This window comes from Apodemus sylvaticus, chromosome X, assembly GCF_947179515.1.
Source record: "Apodemus sylvaticus chromosome X, mApoSyl1.1, whole genome shotgun sequence".
NCBI classification, from domain to species: domain Eukaryota; kingdom Metazoa; phylum Chordata; class Mammalia; order Rodentia; family Muridae; genus Apodemus; species Apodemus sylvaticus.
The window spans coordinates 60417624-60438643 of NC_067495.1; positions in this window are offsets into that span (position 1 = coordinate 60417624).

Below are 21020 nucleotides of genomic sequence, written 5' to 3' on the forward strand. Positions count from 1 at the left end.
TTAGGATTCAAGGAAGGTGGCGCCACGCTAGTGCTGTTTTCATACAGTCATTTCTTCTGACCTCTGCAGCTCAGGCACACACGCGGTGCACACACATCTACTCAAGCACCCACAAATGAACATAAAATAAAATTCAAAAAGAAAATGAAAACTCTGTTACACACCACAAGATTGGAGAAAACATCTCAAGGAACTCACTCGGCAAGAAAATGGCAAATGGATTAAAAAAGCTACCAAGGATCTTAACAGATATTTATCAATTGAACTGTTTGCTATTTCTCCAAATTTGTGGATTTTTTTTAATTTACAATTTTTGACTCGAGAGTTATATGATTTCAGTTGTTTTAAATTTATGAAGGGACTGGGTGTGGTAGTCTCAGCACTTGGGAGGCAGAGGTCCATGGATCTGTGAGGTCCAGGCCAGTCAGAACCACACAGTGGAACCCTGTCTCAAATGTTTTCTGACCTAATGTATGGTAAACCCTTTCCATGTGCACTTGAGAGGAATGTTTCCAGGAGTTGTTGCTTGGAGGAGCAATGTCTCCATGTCTATTGATGCTGTTACATAAATCTTCTTAATTGTTCTCTTCACTGTTGTCTTGGTTAGGATTTCTGTTGCTGTGAACACTGTGATTAAAGCAATTTGGGGAGGAAAACAATTATGCCATTTTACACTTGTAGGTAATGGTCCGTCACTGAATGTAGTCAGAGCAGGAACCGGAAGTAGGAACTGGTTTAGAGGCCATGGATGGCTGCTGCTTACTGGCTTGCTCTTCCTGACTTGCTCAGTCTGCTGTATTACACACCCCAGGACCACCAGCCCAGATGTGGGACCACCAACAATGGTCTAGGCCCTCCAACATCAATCATTAATAAAAAAAATGCCTCCACTGTCTTGCCTATGAGTCTATCTGGTGGGAGCATTTTCTCAACTGAGGTACCTTTCCCCCCAAATGACTCTAATGTGTTTTAAGTTGACAGAAAACAAAACAGCACAACTCTGAGAATGGGATATTGAAATCCTTGTTTTTCTCCCCTCAGTTCTTTTAGGGTTTACATCATACAACTTGAGGCTCCTTTCTTAGATGTATATAAATTTATATAACTTTATGTCTTTGGATTGAAACATTTAACATAAAGGTCACTCAATCTAGTAATATTGTTGTGTTGTTTTGAAACAAGGTCTTACTCCCTATCCCAAGCTGGGCTCAAATGTGCTAGCCTCTTACCTCCATTTCCGGGATGCTGTGTTTACAAGCATGTGCCACCACACTTGGCCATCAGGATGTGTCTTCACATCTATTTTGTTAAGGTTGATGGAGCCACTCCAGCTCTTTGGCTTCAGTTTATATGCTGTATCTTTCCCCATCTTTCATGTGTAACAAAGCCAATTCCCTTAAATGTAACGCATGTCTTTTACAGACAATAGAAGAGATGATTTTTTTGGGGGACAACATCATATTATGTAGCCCAGATTGGACTTCAATTTGTGACCATCCTGTCTGTCTCTCAAGTACTGAGATTTCAGGCCTGAAGGAGTGAAATCCTGCTTGCCATTTGTTCTCTGTGTCTTTTGGGATCCTTTAGGCTTCCACTGTTGTTTTATTCTACATGAATTACCATAGTGTAGCCTTTTGATTCTGCAATCATTTTCTCTATGAGTTTGAGAATTTTTCTTAGTGGTTAGCTTAACAAGTGCGAACAAGGTACACTGTCATGTCTCCATCCCCCAAACTTCTCAGCACCTGAAACTTTGTATCCTGTAAACAATCCCTCAGTTCTGTTTGGCGTTTTGAGACACCGTTTCTCTATGTAGCCCTGACTGTCCTGGGACTCATTATGCAGACCAGGATGGCCTCCAACTCGATGGCTTCCTGCCTCTGCCACCAAAGTGCTGGGATTAAAGGTTCGTGCCACCATGTCTGGCCTTCATTCTTTCCTTCCTTCCCTATGGCTTTCTTTTTCTATGAATTTGAGATGGCTAATAAACTAAATAAATTAAATATATGTGGAATAAAAAGTATGTGTTCTCTCTCTCTCTCTCTCTCTCTCTCTCTCTGTCTCTCTCTCTCTCTTGTGAGGCATAGTCTCAATACGTAACTCTGGCTGTCTGGAACTTGTTATGCAGACCAGACAGACTAGCCTCAAACTCAGAGATCCACTAGACTTTGCCTTCTGAGTGCTTGAGATTAAGGGTGTGTGCCACCATTAGCAGCTAATATTATTTCATTTATTATAAGGTCTTTAAAGATTTTTTTCATGTATACATCAGATTTTTTTCTTTTTAAGGCTGAATAATATTTCCTTTCTTTATGCCACATTTGCATATACATTAATCTATCGATGTACATGTGGGCAGTTTCTAAGCTTTGCTTATTGCCATTAATGCTAGTGCGGACATTGACTTATAGCTATCCAAGTCTCTGCTTTTAATTCTCTTAGCTATACATACCAAAATGGGATTGTCAGTCATTTGGTAATTCTGTAAACTTTTTGCCATACTTTTTTGTGGTTTACACTTGTTTCTGATTTCATTTTTACAATAATGATCGATCCTCATAAGTATAGAATGGTATCTCATTTTGGTTTCAGCTTCTATTTTCCAACAAGTGATGATGTTGAGCACTTTTCGATGTGCTTATAAACATTGCGTGTGTGTGTGTGTGTGTGTGTGTGTGTGTGTGTGTGTATGTGTGTGTTGCTGAGGCTCAAATTCAGGGTCTTGTACTACTGGGTTTTGTACCAGCCAGCCCCCTTGTATATTTTGGAAGAAATATCTACTCATGAGTTTGTCTCATTTTAAAACTGGGTTCGTTTTAATGGCTATGTTTTTGGAGTTATTTATATATTTTGGTTATTAATCTTATTGATATATAATTTGTGAATATTATATCCTATTTCATCAATTTGAAAAATATTTTCTTCCATTCCCTTGTGTTGTGATATTGTTCTTTGATGTATAAAACTTTCTAATGTAAATAAATCCCCCTTCATTTACTTTATATTTTGTTGTTCATGCAAGAAAGTTGTACTTACAAATCCAATGGCATGATGATCACTTCCTTGTGTGTGTATGTACACGTTTGCCCCCATCTTCCCCCTCAAATACTACTAACACTCCCTAAGATAATTTTTAAACACCAATTTCTTATTTTGAGTGTGAGTATTCCATTCCCCAAGAAATATTTTTAAAGAGACTGCTCTTTTCTCATTGAATTGTGGTATACACTTGGCAAAAGACATTTGACCATATATGTGAGTATTTATTTCTAAAACCTCTATTGTATCCCACCGGTCTGTGCATATGTCTTTATGCTATACACTATGAGTTGAGATGTTGTGGATTGGAAGTGTGATTTCACCAATTCTTTGGGGGTGTTTTGGCTATTTCGGGATCCTTAAGATTCAGTGTGAATTATGAGTTTTTGTATTTCTGGAGAAATAAAACAAAACTCCTTGTTGTTGGCATTCTGACGAGGATTTTATCAGATTGGTAGCTCTTGTTGGAGTCATCTTGTCGTTTTAACAACATTGCAACTTGCAGTCCACTAGTGTGGGTGTCCTTCTTAACTCTCCTTAGCAGCATTGCATTGCTTTCAGACCTTCTATCGCCTTACTTAAGCTTATTGCTAAATAGTTTATTCCATTTAATGCTGTTGCAAATTGAATTGTTCTGTTGTTTTGCTTCTCAGATGGTTCATTTTGTGGGTTGATTTCGGATCCTACAATTGTGATAGCTGTGCAGAATTTCTTCATGGCTAATGACCTCTTGTGAAATCCTTAGGGTTTCCTGTATATAAAACCATGCTGCCTGTGAACAAAGTTATTTTAAATTCTTTACAGTAAGGCTCCCCTTTAATCATCTAGATTTGGCTTATTCAAATTAAAAAAAAACAATACATGTATATGGGGAGGAAAAAAGGCTCAGCAGGCAATTAAGAGCAGGTAATGCTCTTCCAGAGGACCTGGGTTTGAGTCTCGGCATCACATGGAAGCTCATTACTATGTGCAACTCGAGTTCTAGGGGGTGAAATGTCCTCTTTTAGCCTCCTAAAGCACTGCACACATGTGGTGCACAGACAGATGTGCAGTCAAAACATCCAAATACATAAACTAAAATGAAAATTTATATATTAACCTTATATTCTGTTGACCTTGTGATAACTATTACATACAAAAGATTTCTCTTGATTCTTTAGGATTTTACACTAGACAATCATGTTATTGAGGGATAAGCACATTCTATGTAATCCTTCCTCATCTGGGAAGTTTTTATTTCTTTTCGTTTTGTCCCGGTTACACTAAATAGATGTGTCAATGTGTTATTGAGTAATAATGTTGTAAGCAGATATCCTTGCCTAATTCAGAGCTTTGTGAGAAATCATCTAGTTTTATGTTCTTAATTTGATGTTTGCTGTAGGTTTTTTTTGTAAATACTCCACCAAAAGTTTTATTTTTAATTATGTGTATTGTGTGAGTGTTCATATTTTAGCAATATGTCCATGTGTGCACGTGTCCCCAGAAGCCAGAAGAGCACATTGGATCATCTGGAGCTGGAGCTACAGGCAGTTGTAAGCTTCCAAAAGTGGATGCTGAGAACCAAATACAGGTTCTTTGCCAAATCAGTGTGGGTTCTGAACTGCTAAGACATCTTTCCAGTCCCAATTTGTATATGGCCTTTTAAAAGGGAGAAACTTTTTGTTTTCATTTTTTTTTTAATAAAGGTTGAGAATCTGGGTTAGTGGGCCCAACAAAGACAAGCTATCCCTATACTGCTTCCTCAAGGGGCTCCAAGACAAATCAAGCAGTAGCAGCTGTCTGGACTATGATGAATATACAAATGTGGTCTGCCCCTGGGAACCAGGTAACCCATTCGAATGTAGCCCTGGGTGGCTACATGGCCCCTCTGGTTGCTTCTAGGTTAGTGATTTTCAAGGTGACCATGGAGCTTAGAAAGACATAGGGAGTAGAACAAATCCATACTTCAGTGATTGTACCAAGTGTCATTAGGGTGGGATTAAAAAACAATGTCCTCACTTGGTTTCATGTCTTTTTCCAGAATTCCTGAAAGTCTGATTTTGACCATTTGCCCCAAAGTTCTTTGAAGTGGAATCTTGAGGGTTCTTTGAAAAGTTGGATGGTGTTTTGCTGGGGTAAACATGTGAAGGAATGCTTCATTAAAGTAGACAGGCTAAGGCAGGTGTGTGAATGAACATTTCTCTGAAGTAGACATGAGAGAGGATGTCCTGCATGTTCAAGCATGTGAAAGGACACATGATAAAAGTTTCTTTGCTAACAACATGTATGTACTGGTCTGCCTTGCATTGCATAGTTGAGCCACATTTATTGGGACTCCATAGAGAGAAACGCACCAAAAAACCTCTGGTTGTGTACTGCAGTTTCTATCCACTTCTGTGGACTCCGGGTGATTGGATGCACGTGCTGAGGCAAGAGCCATGCTGAGGCCACACCTGTGGGGGACATGTGATGTTTGGAGGGTATAAACAGGACTCCATGGAGTGACAGAGACAGCGTGGCTTGCTGGTACAGCTAGCTGGTACACTGCAACACTTGTGGGTCTTGAGTCTTTGCTGATCTTCACTTCCCTGAGAACTTCTTCTGGTGTCCCTCTGGGTCCCTCCTGCTGACTCAAGCTGAGGCTGAGGCCTGGCTGTCTCTGCTAGGACATGTCACTGCTGTTGCTAACCTGACTCTACTGAACTAGCTTGTGTATCTTTGAGGTGTTGTTTTCGAGTGATCAAGCGGCCACTGCCTATTAACCTATAAACTAAACTACTAACTTCCAAACAACATAGACAAAAATTAATCCAACAAACCTTCCTAAACAAGTTCACTTTCCCTATATCCTTTCTTTTCTACTACCTTTCACAGATGATGGCCTACAAAAAAATGAAAATGTTAAAAAACAATCATTAAAAATAAAAATTAAAAAAATTAAAAATTACAGTTCTCATTGCTTTTAAAGCAGAACAGAACTGTAGAGCTTCTTACTGTAGCACTCTAAGATACCTTGCTCTGAATGGCTCTCGTGGAATAGGCAGGCATCTGTGAATAAAGCAGTGAGAAGCTCCAGGCAGAAGTAATGGCACTTGCAAAAGATGGAATTACAAGTGACCATGGCTAGTTTGGGACCAGTAAGGGACACTGAATCTTTGGCCTGTATACTGTAAAAAGAGTGTATCCTATTCAGTTCTTTTTTGATGCAAGTAGTTAAAACTCAACTCAAATGGACTTTAGGTATTTAAAACCCATACTGTATAAATCGGGTCATGTAGCTGGTCAGGCTTCTAAGGTAGGCCTAACTTTAGTCAGGCCTGGATTTAGTGCCTCAAAGGATCAACAGGGCTCAGCCTTACTCTCTCTACTTCTCAGATCTACCATTTTTTCCTACTGGTATCATTTTTAGATTCTCTTCTTATACCTGAACTTACATCCTCAGAATTCCATGAAATACTTCTCAACTGTTCACTCAAAAGTCTCAGAACAAAGTCTTATTGAACCCCTCTCTGAACTAATCACCACAGCAAGTGTAACAGAGGAAACTGGCCAGGCCTTGAGCTACTAATGGGGCCTGCTCTTAACTCATTACAAAAGCTAAGGATGGAAGAAGGATAGTTCCTTAAGGATATCTATCTATCTATCTATCTATCTATCTATCTATCTATCTATATCTATATTAAGGAATATATATATATAGACTATTTTGCCTAACGTTGCATGGCAAGCATGAATCAGCTCAAGTAAATGAGCCTCCCCTGCTGATGTAGAAGTGGAGGCTAGGAGGTGCCAGCTCTAGAGCTACTCAGCCTTCCCAAGCGTCACATACATATCTCCCATACATATCCCGGACAAGGCTTTCAAGACAATTGTTTGATGATGTGCCCTACACAAAGTTCTGCAAAGCGCTGGCTGGTCTATCAGCCTGCACAGAGGCTCTAGTCTAGCTTTAGAGGTTCTCAACCCACAGCATCTTGGTTGACACTTTTACTAAGAGACCATTTAGTCCAAACTTCTGATTTCCAACACTAGAAAAGTGATGTGCCAAGAGAGCTGGGAACCTTGCCACCTTCATGGAAAAGCAGCAGTAGCAATGAGACAAGAAGCAGGTTGGACTCTTCATTTTATGTGCACGGATTCTATCTATTGTACAGTCTCTTCCCAGTGTAGTCCTACTTCTGCTGGTGTCGTTAACTAATAGAAGTTTGGAGGTTTACCTCTTTTTTTTTTTTTTATTGTGTGCCACCTTCCACGCTCTTTTGCTAATCATTAACAAGCCCTGTACCAGGCTAGCCTTCCTTGAGACACATGCATATAGCATGTACACACAGTGTGAGCCAGGGGATGTTAGCAACAGCTCGATGTTAGGAGCATGCACATCCTCAGATTTCCAGCCATTTCACAATTTCTGCTCTTTCTGGTCCTTCAGCAATCACCCGTCATAGAATCACCCGTGGCGTCACCTGTGTAACCTGTCCTTGTCTACTCCCACGTGGCTCTCCCCACATCCACCAGTGGGCTTATCTGCCCTGCTCTGTTGCAGGGAAGTTTAGCCATCTCTGGTCCTCTCCCTGGGACCATAGCAATTTCCAGTGTCTCACAGAACTTTCATTGTCACTGTCCCCAGAACCATTTCTTTTTCGGATCTCCGTGGTGTCTTCCTCACTGGTCTCTCCATTTCTCCTTCAGGCCCTCCTACTGTTAGTTTATTCTTTAAAGCCAAACCAGGGTGACCTTGTTACCATAGAAGTCAGACCATGGCCCTTCTGGGCTATAAGTCTCCCTACAAGCCATTTCACTCTGAATGCAATCTGAATTCCCAGGGTGAAGAAGTGACTTAGTAGCAGAACAGTTGCCCAGAATGAGTGGGAGTTCAATCTCTGGTATCACAAAATCGAACAAGCAAAATCGAAACACCCTTAAATCATTATAATGGCCCTGAAAAATCCCTCCCACCACCCCGTGAATACCTGTCAACTCCCATCTCATCTCCTGTCTCACCCTTCCCCAATCCTTTTCCTAAACAGCTGACCTGCGCTCAGCTCTGGACCTTTTGTAACTCTACAAACTGCCCACTTTGCCTGGAGCCCTGGGCCTCTGGAGATCTTCACAATGTGTTCCTGGACTTACTTCTGGTCCTCAGCTAAATGCTATCCCTTTGGAAATGACTTCCCTGACTACTCTCTTAAGACCTCCTCAGTGGTAAATTACTTACCTAAGAAGCACAAGTCCCTGGGTTTAATAACCAACATCAAATACGCCAAGTTCTTCTATCTGACAGAATCAAATGAAACCAAATCACAAAACTAACAAAGCAAACCTAAACAATCTGGGTATGATGGTCCTTGCAATCTTAGCAGGACTCAAGCGGTGGAGTCAAGAGGATCAAGAGTTCAAGGCCATCTTTGGTTACACAGAGAATTAAAGTCTAGCCTGGACTATAGGATACCCCATCTTAAAAAACAAAAACAAAATCAAACAAGCAAGCAAATAAATAACCAAATACCCCAAACCATTTCTGATCCTCTCCCTGGGACCACAGCCCCGTGGTAACTTCCAGTGTCTCACAGTAGCGCCAAACCTCAAAACTAGAAAATCTAGTTTTTCTCCAATATATTACATATTTCATTGATTGCCTTCATTAAACTCCATGAAGCAGCAATTCTGGTTTTCCAATGCTTTATTCCTATCACTCACAGTAATCTTCACTACATAATGCAAACATCATTAATATTTGTTGAATGAATGTATCAGCTGCTAGTTCTGATGAATGAGGATCTAAATTTTTGTTACATTTATTTGTGCGTGTGTAGGCATGCACTCGTCATGGTAAGTGTGTGCAGTTCAGAGTGGTTCTCTCTCTTGTGTGGATACTTGGTTTGAACTCAGGCCATCAGGCTGGGCAACAAGTACCTTTGCCTGCTTAGCCAACTCGCTGGTCTTGTAAGAAGAATTTTTGGAGAGAGAGAGAGAGAGAGAGAGAGAGAGAGAGAGAGAGAGAGAGAGAGAGAGAACCAAAGTTACAGAGGGAGCTAGTGTAATCAGACAATCAGAGTCTACACTATAACTGCTAGAGCCAGGAGCCTTCTATGGCTGTCTTTCTGTTTTGTTTTTCAGTGCTGAAGATTGAACTTAGGGACTTGCACATACTAGCCAAGTTTTCTACCAATGAGCTACACCCCAGCCCCATCTTGGCTATTTTCTTAGGGTTTATTTGATCTCCTTTTGGGCATAAGAAGAGGAGAAGGGTTGTTGGAGTGATGGGGACAGTATGCTGATGGGTGGCCTTCTGGTGAGTGTCTCATATCCCATCACTTGGCTTAGCCCTTGGGGTCAGTATTCTTTCCCCCATGTTACTAATAAGGAAGCTGAAATACATAGGTATGATCTGTTTAAAGTTAAGGACCAGCTCTAAGCCTGTAGACAGTCGAGTTTTTCCCTGACGCTCTGGACAAACAAGCTTCCCCAGAGACACTAACTCTGGCCCTCAAGGAGGATCAGGCCTGGAATGGCTGGTCACAGCAGGCCAGGAGCTGCAGGAATGTCACACACTGTTACGGTGCCTGGCTCAGGCCTGCAGAGCTGGGCTCAGTTTCAGGGTTGGCCTAACATTTTCCCCACAGAGTGTGGATAGTCCGGAGTTGAGCCAAATGGAGGCCTCTCCCGCCCCTAAGAGGAGAGGGGAGAGGGGAGTAGAGCAGCCTTCCAGAAAGGATAGCTTTGCTGAGTTTCAGCCTAATATCCTGGAGCTATTCCTAGGTAGATTGTGGTCAGTGGAATTATGCTTTTATCAGGCTGCTGGGAGTTTCAATAAAATCTTTATGGCCGGGAAAGTTCTCTTTATGGAAATCAGATTATTGAAGTGCCTGCTGGGGGGAGGGCCTCACCAGCTTGCCTTTCTCCCCACCACCTCCCTCCTCCCCTTCAGGATGGCTTCTCCATCCAGCCACTTCTTTCCCGTCCCCACAGGCCCTGAGCTCCCAGGAAAACTTGAGCCCTGCTTGCAGGAAGCCAGTGGGCCCTGGCAGGCCGTGGGGCACTGGAGCTCGCATGGTGGGGGCTGACAGGGCTGTTGCACAGTTGCTTTGCCATCCTCCTCTTGAGGAGCCCTGGGCAGAGCCATTTCTGACTAGGCTTTAATCTGCTCCTAGCTCTCTGTGTCAGCAGCTACTAGGCCTGGCACTGCCACATAGCCCAGCACTCCCGCATGTCTCACTATGCACTGCCCTGTCCAGCTGTCTTCAGAGCCGTCCTGCCGTGCAGCTTAGGAATCTAGAGCTTCACCTGAGGTAGTGCTGCTCCAGGTAGACGGACTTTCTCTGGAGAGCACTGCCCTGTGCTTCTTCTGCCTTGGGAACGGAGGACTAACTAGGGTTGTGGCCCTATATGTTCTCTACCCAATAAACCACTTGCATAGGAGGGTCTGACCTCGGCAGTCTTCCTGGTGGCTTTCCAGGAGGTTTTAATTTTGAAAAAGGAAAGTAGGCTTTCAGAAACTCCCTGAAATCCTGTGCTTGCTTGCCCAAGTTTTCCCACCTCCCAACCACCTTGCCCCAGTGTCATTTTCTATTGGGTACAGGTGGTTCAAAAGACTCATAGGGCTGGGTTCTAACTCAGTGGTAGAGTGCCTGTCAAGCATGCAGAAGGCCCTGGGTTCCGTGTTCAGTACTGAAAGCAAATCAAACCAATCAAGGGACTGGAGAGATGGACGAGTCTGTAAGACTGCTCTCTCAGAAGCCTTTAGTTCTGTTCTCAGCACCTACATTGAGTGAATCAGAACTACCAGTAACTCTAGATCCTGGAGATAGATCTAACAAACAACAGCAACAACAACAACAACAACAACAACAGCAACACACGTTTTAACAATATATTTATTTTGCTTTGTTGTGTGTAAGTCTGCTTGTGTGTAAGTTTGTGTACTATGTGTATGGCTATAACTCTAAATCCAGGAGATCGATCTAACACCACACACACACACACACACACACACACAAGCACACACAATTGTTTTTAAAATGTATTTAGTTTTGCTTTGTTGTATATATTGCCTGTATGTAAGTCTTTATACTATGTGTGTGGCTGTAACTCTAGATCCAGGAGAGAGATCTAACATCACACACACACACACACACAAACACACACACACACACACACACATACACACACACACACCACACACAGACACATACACATACGCACACACACATGCACACACGGAGAGGTTTAAAATGGTATTTTTGTTTTATTTTGTGCATTGTTTTTTTTGCGTGCATTTAAGTCTGTGTATTGTGTGTCTACAGAGTCTAGAAAAGGGTGTCAGATCCTCTGGAACCAGAGTTACAGCTGGGTGTAAGCCATCATCTGGGTACTTGGAATAGATTCCAGGTCTTTTGCAAGAACAACAAATGCTCTTAACCACTGAACTATCTTTCCAGATTCTAACATAAATATTTTCTAAAAATCCAAACTATTGTTTCCTCCGAGGATTGGTTGAAGGAACTGGAGAAAAGAAGGTTGAGGTACTTGAATCTTTGTCTTCAACCTTTTGTCAGGTTGTCACATCAAGGGGCATGATCTGTGTGGTCTCAGGACCAAAGCCCTCTGTCACTATTTTCACTGTTCCAACACAAAATCATCCCCATAGCCACCATCTTTGGGCAAGATCATCGTCACACGTTTCAGATGAGGAAGCAGAGGCAACGCCCCTCCTCCCCAGGCATGTGCCTGTAATCTCAGCATCCAGGAGGCAAGAGCATCCTGAATACCTGGACTGCATAGTGAGATCCTAAATTCTGATACATCAAATCACCCAAACAGAGGTCCCCAAAGCAGTGCGTGCACCCAAGGGCAGCAGAGTCCAGGCTGTGCACATCTCAAGGCTGTTCTCAGCCACTTCCTGGATCCACCTTCCCATTCTACTCATCTCGTCCTTCCCCCGTCCTCCCTCAGTGTACTTGCCATAGACTGGGTGGGCTTAGGATCTCAGCCCAGGGAGCTTGCGTCGTATCCCATTCAGCTTTCCATGTAGCCTGCACTGTGATACAGACAGTGATGAAAACCTTCCTTAATGTTTTAGAGCTGTTGAAGGATGGATGGGCAGAGCCAATTGCTAAGGCTTGGTTTGGGGCTTGCAGTGGTAGAGCTCCTTTTAGCAGTTCTATTGACTTACATATTTATTTCCTCATGTGAATCCTTACTGTTCCCAGGTTTCGCAAGCACCCTGTTGCCTCTTATCGTAGCTCCTGTCTCTTTTCTTCCCCAACCCTGGCTCTGTCTTTCTTTCCCCTTCTGTATCTTGGTCTTCATCTGACATTCTCCTCTTTCTATTAATTTTCTCTTTTATTCTCGCTTTATCCTTCTCTCTGTATCCCCTCCCTTATTTCTATTCCCCTCCTGCTGCCTCTGGTTTCATCTTTGTCTTCCTTCCCTGGACCCCAGCTTTCTCTCTGTGTGTTTCTTTGTGTCTCCACGACCCCTGTGCCTTGCGACCTCCGTCCTCCATCTGTTTTGTTTTAATCCCGGTCTCTTATAATGTTTCCTCCTCTCAAATTTCCCCTCCTCTCCTTATTTCTGTCTTTCTGTCTCACATGCTCCAGCCCCTCCCTCAGAGCCTTCTCTTTCTTTTCCTCTGAAAAGAGGCTGCATGGCCTTCCTCAGCTCCCTAAGAAAGAACCGCCCATGCCTCCATATTTCTCTAGTCTCAGGCAGCAGATTCTGTGGCCACTGGTAGTGAGTTGGGGGGACTCCGTGTGGCCTCTGGACGGGTGGAGGAAACCTGAGGTAAGGAAGTGAGAGCTTCGGCTTCCGTCAGGCCCTAGGTGAAGGGCCTAGTTTTCTCAGAAGCTAAAGGATTCAGGAACCAGCAGAGCCTGATGATTTGGAAATGTTGACCTTTAAGTTCAGCTCCACCATGATCCCCCTTTCCACATGCAGAGGACACATCTGTCTTCGAGTCTGTCATCCACTTTGGAAAGAAACGCCATATTGCTGGGGTCTAGAGCAGGGGTGCGGGGGTGGGGGGGTGAAAACATGACCCAGATCTGGCCTTGGGCAAAGATGGAGTGTGAGGCAAGGGTTGAGGTGGATGGGAAAGCAATCTCAAGAGGCAAGAGTGGAGAGGTAGACTGACGCACGCCGAGTAGATCTTAGGGCTGCATGGAAGATTCTGAAAGTTGCTAGGCAGGAAAAGGGAGTTGGCGATCGATCTCTCATAACTTAGCTAACTGTGGCCTCTGGGCTCCTCCTGGATTGTGGGGGAAATGAGTGAAAGCAGGAGCCCAGGGAGAGGATGATGGAGCTTCAACCAGGGTGGCAACTGCTTTCTGGTATGTCAGTCTTACACAACTGGGGCGTGTCTGCACTTCCGGGAAAACGGGTGGTCGGGCCCCTCACAACCCTATAGGGATGACGCGGTGTATCCTCAGAGGGAAGGCTGTGGGGAGGAGGGTTTTGCCCAGAAGGCGGTGCCATTCTCGCCCAGCCCACCCGTGGTACCTGTAGAGGAAGCCTGGCTGGGAAGAGGCTTGGTCCTTTCCTGCAGCAGGAGTCGCCGGGGCCTGTTTCACCGCTCCTATATGGAGCAGGTTTTGATAAGAAGAGACGGTCCATCGTTTCAAAGCTTTATTATAGAAAAGTAGAAAGAGAAAAGGAGATAGAGAAGCAAAGAGTGGAAGAAAAGATAAAAGGGTAAGAGCTGGCCATGACCATGTGGAAAGAAGGGAGAAGAATGGGGAGAGGGGGCGCAGGGGGAAAAGAGTAAGGGCAAGAGAGAAAGGCAAGAGAGTCAGGAGGGGCCAAGAAGCCTCCTTTTCAAGTTGGCCGCTACCTGGCTGTTGCCAGGTAACTATGGGGCAGGGAAAACCTGGCTGTAGCCAGGTGACTGTGGGGTTGAGGTCCAGCCAGAACACCAGGGGCCTGGCCCTACGTGACTGATGGCCACAGGATTATGGAGCCGAGGAGTCAGGAATATGAGCCTGAGTGTGAGCATGGCTCACTGGTTCCGTCCCTTGTAGAATATTCTACTGGGTCTCCAGAGTAAGCCTTCCTCAACCAGACCTCGGACTGACGTTCATGGTCCCATAGGTAGGGGCACCCACCTGTCACCCAGATATCAAACACAAGCCACAGGACTGTCTGAAGATGAGCCAGCTGTGGGGTGGCAGAGTGGGATTTCAGTTCTAACAATCCAGAGGGAGTCAGCATTCAGGGAGTGGCGCATTCTGGAGTGGTGGGCAGATGAACCCTGAGGCTATGACCTGCGTGGGGCAGACTCAGAGTTAGAGTTTAGACAGGGAAGAGGAGAGGGCTCAAGTAGGGTGTCAGGAGATTGCCAGGATGACAGGGGCAGGAGAAAGTCTGACAACAGGGCTGAACAGGGTGACCCAGAGAGGCAAAGAAGTACATCTAGAGAGATCAGGGCAGTAAGGCTAAGGGAAGAGAATATTACCAAAGTTTTTTTGTTTTTCTCAGTATCGATGTCCATGAAAGCTGAACTGTACTGGTTGAATGGTTGAAAATGTGGTTACAGCCACATACAGGTTCCTTTAGCCATAATTCATAAGTAAAGCCATGGTCGTAAGTAAAGAAGGTCAGGCATGCTTCCACTGTTCTCTACTGGGTCACGGTCTGGTTCTCTGTCTTCTCTATACACATGCACACACACACACACACACACACACAACCCCACACACAACCCCACACACATGTGCACATGTGCACCTGCTCATCCCCCCTCCCCGCACCTGTGTATGGTGTGTGCATGCCCTCCCCGTCACTCCTTTTTGCTCCAGTGGGCTGAACTGTAGGGCTCCCCTACCCTTTTTCATTCTAATTTCAGGCTCAGAAATAAATTGTTCACCGCCTCCAATGGTGAAACCTTATCTAGTCTGGTAAAAACCCGTGTGTCTGGAGCAGCTGAGATCCACATTTCATCCGGCGGGGTGAGCTGGCTGCTGGCTACCTTGGTGCAGCCTGGGGAAGGGATGGGCTGGGAGATGGAGGACTGTGGCTACTTTCTGGAGTCACAGATTTGTGTTGAAATCTCACCTTCATACTTCCTACCACGGTGGCGGATAGCATTGTTTGCCGGTCTGTAAAATCCATTGATGATCCCTGCCTCACTGGTCCTTTCTGTCTTATCATCACTCAGGATTCTTACCAGGGCACAGCTGGTGTGGGGAGAAATCCAGGAAGCTTCCTAGAGACTTTGCTGAGCTAAAGAAGCAGCCATGCTAGGCCCTGGGGTCCTAGAGGCCCGAAGGTGCTGTTTGCTTTCCTGTAACTGTTTAGGGAGTCAGAGGCTAGTCATGGGATGCAATAAAGATGTCTTGAACAAGCATCAAAGAATGGCCATCTGGGCCCAAGCTTCATAGCTTCCGAAGCAGCATTTGCTTTGCTCAGAGACATTCTACAAAAAACCGAAAGTAGCCCAGCCTCAGAGGCTGCAACTCTACCCATGAGGGCCACCTCCCAGGGCTGCACACCAAAGCTCATCCATTTTCAGGCCAGACTCTGGTGAGCCGCAAGCACAGCGTTGCACAGACACCTCTGGCCAGCTGCACACCACATGCTGCCGAGCTTTGTGGCTAGTGGAGGGGGGGGGGGAGAGACACTTCAGATGCCCCAAGAGGGCAAGCAGGCAGAGGGGTGTACCAGGCCTAAAACCTCAGATTCAGGAGCTTCATGTCAAGGTTAGTCCTGCTTTCAGGTTTCAGATTGGCCTTGCCTAGCTCCCACTGATGACCCCGGAACCGCTGCAACCCCCAGTCTATGTATGCCCTTTGGGCCTACCCGCACTGCTGCTCTAATCCATCCACCTTCCCTGTCAGTGGGGTTCAGTTAAAGATCTACTAGAGAGGAGATGGATGATAGAAAAGAATCCATCATGATGACCCTGGGGTAGGAGGAAATGGAGAAATGAGACACACTTGTCAGGTCAGGAGAGGGTGCCACCTCCACCTGATTGGCAGGACAGGAAATTGGGCCTTGGACAATGTAGAAGGCAAGGCAAAAGGGTGCAGGGGCTCTTTCAGGGGCAGTGGGCCAGGAGGCGGCAGTGGAAGATCGTCTGGATGCAATCAAGCCTGCTATGACCTCATGGGGAGAAGGGGGAGCCCCAGGACACGGGGCTTTGGGTCTCACTCTCCCTCATAGGGGAGGAAAAGGAGCCATATGGAGTGGTTGGTGGGATGAGTGGGAAATGTAAAGACAGGGTATGAAAATAGGCCTGGGAGCCAGAGGGGCAGCTGCAGGAGAGCCGCCATCTTCAGCGAACTTGGACTCAAAAACCTTTGGGAGAAGAAGCATGAGGGCATTGCTGGGAAGAGCTCCCACTCTGAGCAATCTATGAGCTCTGAGTGCAGCCAGTTCTTGAACAGGTAGGGCAGCAGTGTGACCATGCCTGGCCTGGGTGGGTGCTGATTTGTGTTCATGATGAGAGGTTGGTAGGCCAGGTAGGCCCAGAACTACCCAACATGGGTAGAGTCCACAAAGCAATGCAGTGAAGTGCTGCAGCCCAGGTCCCATGAGGAGCTGGAAAAGTACCCGAGTGCCATGGTCTGGAGAAGAGAAAACAGGGCTGTCTGTTCTCAGCTCTGAACGCTGTCCTGTGTGGAGTGAGTGCCCAGTGTCTGAGGTAACTCTGGAGGGAAAGCTGCAGGGCCACAGAATGACTCAAACCAAAAAAGGTTTCTCCCCAGCCAACCAAGAATGACCTTGAAAAGGGAGGTAGTGATTGCCCTGTTACTAGAGGCCTGTGACAAAGGCTGCAAGGTCACTCCTTGGAGATTCAGAATAGATTAGATGTGTCATCTCCTTGCAGCCCAGGGAACTGGGACTTGCCCCTCCCATTGAGCTCTTGAGTGACTGACTTGAATATGTACCTCTTAGACTTTGTGTGCTAAGGACTGACTGTGCGAGCATTTCCACATGCAACTGCCTGGTCTGTTCTTTCACCATTGATTGGTCCCACAGGCCCCAGCGCTCCACACAATCTCAGCATCTCACCTTGCTGAATATAGCATACATCTTTAATAGAACATTTAAAAATTCCACATGCCTCCTAACAGCTTCATACCAGGTTTGACTCGTGAAGCAGTGATTGGTTCCAACTTCGTGGGCAGTTGAAGGGATTCCCAAAGATAGTCATGGTTGCCTGTAATTGAACCTTACAGGCTGAGTTGAGACTAACCCAGTAAGGCATGCTATATCTGGTGTAGAAAATGCCATGAAGCACAGGTTATTGTCTCATGGAAGGTACCAGTGTGGAAGCCAGACCCAAAGGATCATTTCAGAGAAACCGGGGGCTTCTAGTCCTACCTAGAAACAGGCCAAGACATTCTCTGTGAGGCTTTTATGCCTCAGCCACAGATCTGTGACAACCATCTAATTTCTGTTGCGAGTTGGAGCCTGCCACTCATCTTCCCAAAGCCCTCCACCTCCACCCCCAGCCAACGTTCGTAGTTCAAGAGGCAAATCATTTACGCAGCATTATAGGATCCAGACACGGTGCTGTCCTGGCCTCTCTTCCTACCAGTCAGTCCTCTTATAGCTCATGGAAATCATGGCTATTCCCCAAGAATCTCTTCAAAGTCTGCTCCCTGGCAGCTTTGTTTGCCTTCAGTGTTTGACAGCAGGGAGTAGTGGCCCTAGGCAGTTAAGAGCAATAACTGTCCTTTGATGCTACAATCCCCCCCAGGACTTTGGGTTCAGAACCCCCAGTTCTACAGGTGTTACAGCTCTTGTGTATAAATTTAAAAGTGGGTGTTTTTTGGTCCTCGATAGCAGTCAGTGTTACAGCTTTGTGTTGGCATAAGGAGTCAAGGCCTGTTAGCCCTTAGAATCTACCAGTGTTACAAGACTTGGTCCAAGGTCTGGGATCTGGGGTCATGAAGAGCTGACAGTTCTCTGGAACTCTTCCTGGGCCTTTGTTTTCTCTTCTCTGCCTTGAACTCATAGCAATCTCCCTTCCTCAGCTTCTCAAAATGCCATTATTACAAGCTGGAGTTTTGTATTTGTACCAAGCACAGCACCATTGTAGTATTTGTTATGCCAATCTTTTCTAGACACCGCCCCCACCCCTGGGGAGGAGTGCTCCCTTTGGCCTAGGTGGGCATGGTTTCAGGGTTGTTCAGAGTTCAGCGAAGACTGTGACTTCAAGAAGCCTGCAATCCATGGCTTCAAACATCCTGGGCTGTGTTTCAGCAGCTTAGGTAGCCAGCTACAGTCCTTTGCAGTTTTCTCAAGCTGTCTGTGGACCGTTTGAGTTGGCCAGTGTTGGCATAAGGGTAGCATGGCTGGCTGTTTGCCTGATGATCCTTTTTGTTTAAAGCAGCCAGAGCAATAAGGATGAGCCTGACAGCTGCTAATTCTGAAATCAAATCGCTCCATTCCCCAACATAGCTCCTTTTTTTTCTTTTACAGAAAATTGAGTATCAGAGAAAACTCTTACAAGCTGGATATGGTGACACATGCCTATAATGCCAGCATTTGGAGGCCGAGGCAGGAAGATTGATTGCTGTGAGCACAGGGCCAGACTGTATTACATAAGAAAAGGAATTATTGTCTCAGACCCTTGCCTGCCTCCTTCCCACCAAAAGAGTGCATACATGAAGAACTTAAAGATTTTTAAAACGATTTATATTTTACATTTGTGTGTGTGTGTGTGTGTGTGTGTGTGTAAGTGCCCATGGAAGCCAGAAGGTGTCAGATTCCCTGGATCTGGTTGTTAGCCATCAAGTTCGGTGTTGGGAACAGAGCTCTTGTCCTCTGCAGGAATAGCACATGCTCTGACTTCTGAACCATCTCTCCAGCCCCGACTTAAGGATCTTATTATTAACACCAGTAGTGATGCTGACAGATGTTTCCCAGTGCTCAGCACCTGCATGATTCCACATTGAGAGATGCACCTCAGTCTCACCTCTACGCTCCCTGCCTTCTCCTTGACCCCACCAAGCACACTTTTTTGCTTCTGTGCTTCTGCACTAGCTCACCTCTTTCATGGGGACACTCCTTCTACAGAATCCAAGATAAACTCTAGTCTTCCTCTATCTCTGCCCCAAAGCTGTCCTGCTAGAGAGGCCTTTTCCCTACCCCCATCATATCAAATACTGCCTCAATCGACCCATCTCACCTACACTTTCTACCCTCTTGGCCTGGCTTTCCTTTGTCCTAACCACCACCACCACCTCCTCCTCCTCCTCCTCCTCTTCCTCCTCCTCCTCCTCCTCCTCCTCCTCCTCCTCCTCCTCCTCCTCTTCTTCTTCTTCTTCTTCTTCTTCTTCTTCTTGTATTCAAAGAATAATTTTTACTATTTTTTGTACTTTGAAAATGAAGAGAAGTTCCATCTAACTGACTCCTATTACTATTCTTTTTTATTATATTTTCTTTTATTGAATATATTCTTCACTTACATTGCCAATGGTAAAACCTTTTCCAATTTCCCCCCTCCACAGAGACCCCAATCCCTCCTCCCACCCCGTGCCTCCAAGTATATGCCCCTCCACCCCACCCATTCCCACCTCTCCTGCTCGATTTTCCTTTGTTGGGGCCTTTGTTGAGCCTACACAGGACCACGGACCTCTCCTCCCACTGATGCCTGATAAGGCATTCCTCTGCCACATTTTTGGTTAGAACCTTCTGTACCCCTTGGTCGATGGTTTAGTCCCTGGGAGTCCTGGGGTGTATGGGTGGTCAAAATCATTGTTTTACCCACGGGGCTGTAAAGCCCTTCAGCTCCTCCAGACCACCCTCCAGCTCCTCCATTGGGGACCCCACACCCAGTCCAATAGTTGGCTGCTAGCATCTGCCTCTGTATTTGTAAGGCTCTGGTAGGGCCCATCTGGAGACAACCATGGCATGCTCCTTTTGGTATACACTTTTTGTCGACCATAGTAGTGTCGGGGTTTGGTGACTGTTTATAGGGTGAATCCCCAGGTAGGGCAGTCGCTCAGTGGCCTTTACTTCAGTTTCTGCTCCACACATTGCCTCCCTTATTGCTCCTGTGAGTATTATGTTCCCTTTCTCAGAGGAACCATAGCACCCTCACTTAAGTCCTTCTTCTTCTTGAGCTTCCTGTGCTGGGTGAATTGTAACTTGTTTATTTTGAGCTTTTGAACTAGCATCCGCTTATTAGTGAGTACATACCATGTGTGTTCTTTTGTGACTGGGTTAGGACTTGCTCAGGATGACACTTTCTAGTTCCATCCATTTGCCTAAGAATTTCATGAAGTCATTGTTTTTAATAGCTGAATTGTGTATATATACCACAGTTTCTGTATCCATTCTTCTGTTGAGGGACATCTGGGTTCTTTCCAGCTTCTGGCTATTATAAATAAGGCTGCTATGAACATAGTGGAGCATGTGTCCTTATTGCATGTAGGAGAATCTTCTGGGTATATGCCCAGGAGTGGTACAGCTGGGTCCGCTGGTAGTACTATGTCTAATTTTCTGAGGAATCGCCAAATTGATTTCCATAGTGGTTTTACCAGCTTGCAATCCCACCAACAATGGAGAAGTAAGTGTTCCTTTTTCCCCACATCCTCTCCAGCATCTGCTGTCCCCTGAGTTTTTCATCTTAGCCATTCTGACCAGTGTGAGGTGGAATCTCAGTATTGTTTTGATTTGCATTTCCCTGATAACTAAGAATTCTGAACATTTCTTTAGGTGCTTTAGAACCATTCGGGTTTGCTCAGTTGAGAATTCCCTGTTTAGCTCTGTACCCCATTTTTAATAGGGCTCTTTCACCCTCTGGAGACTAACTTCTTGAGTTCTTTGTATACATTGGAAATTAGCCCTCTATGGGATGTAGGATAACTCAAGCAAATCAGTAGCCTTTCTGTACTCAAAGCATAAGCAAGATAAGAAAGAAATTAGGGAAACAACACCCTTCACAATAGTCCCAAATAATATTTCATACCTAGGTGTGACCCTAACAAAACAAGTGAAAGATCTGTATGACAAGAACTTCAAGCCTCTGAAGAAAGAAGGTCTCAGATGATGGA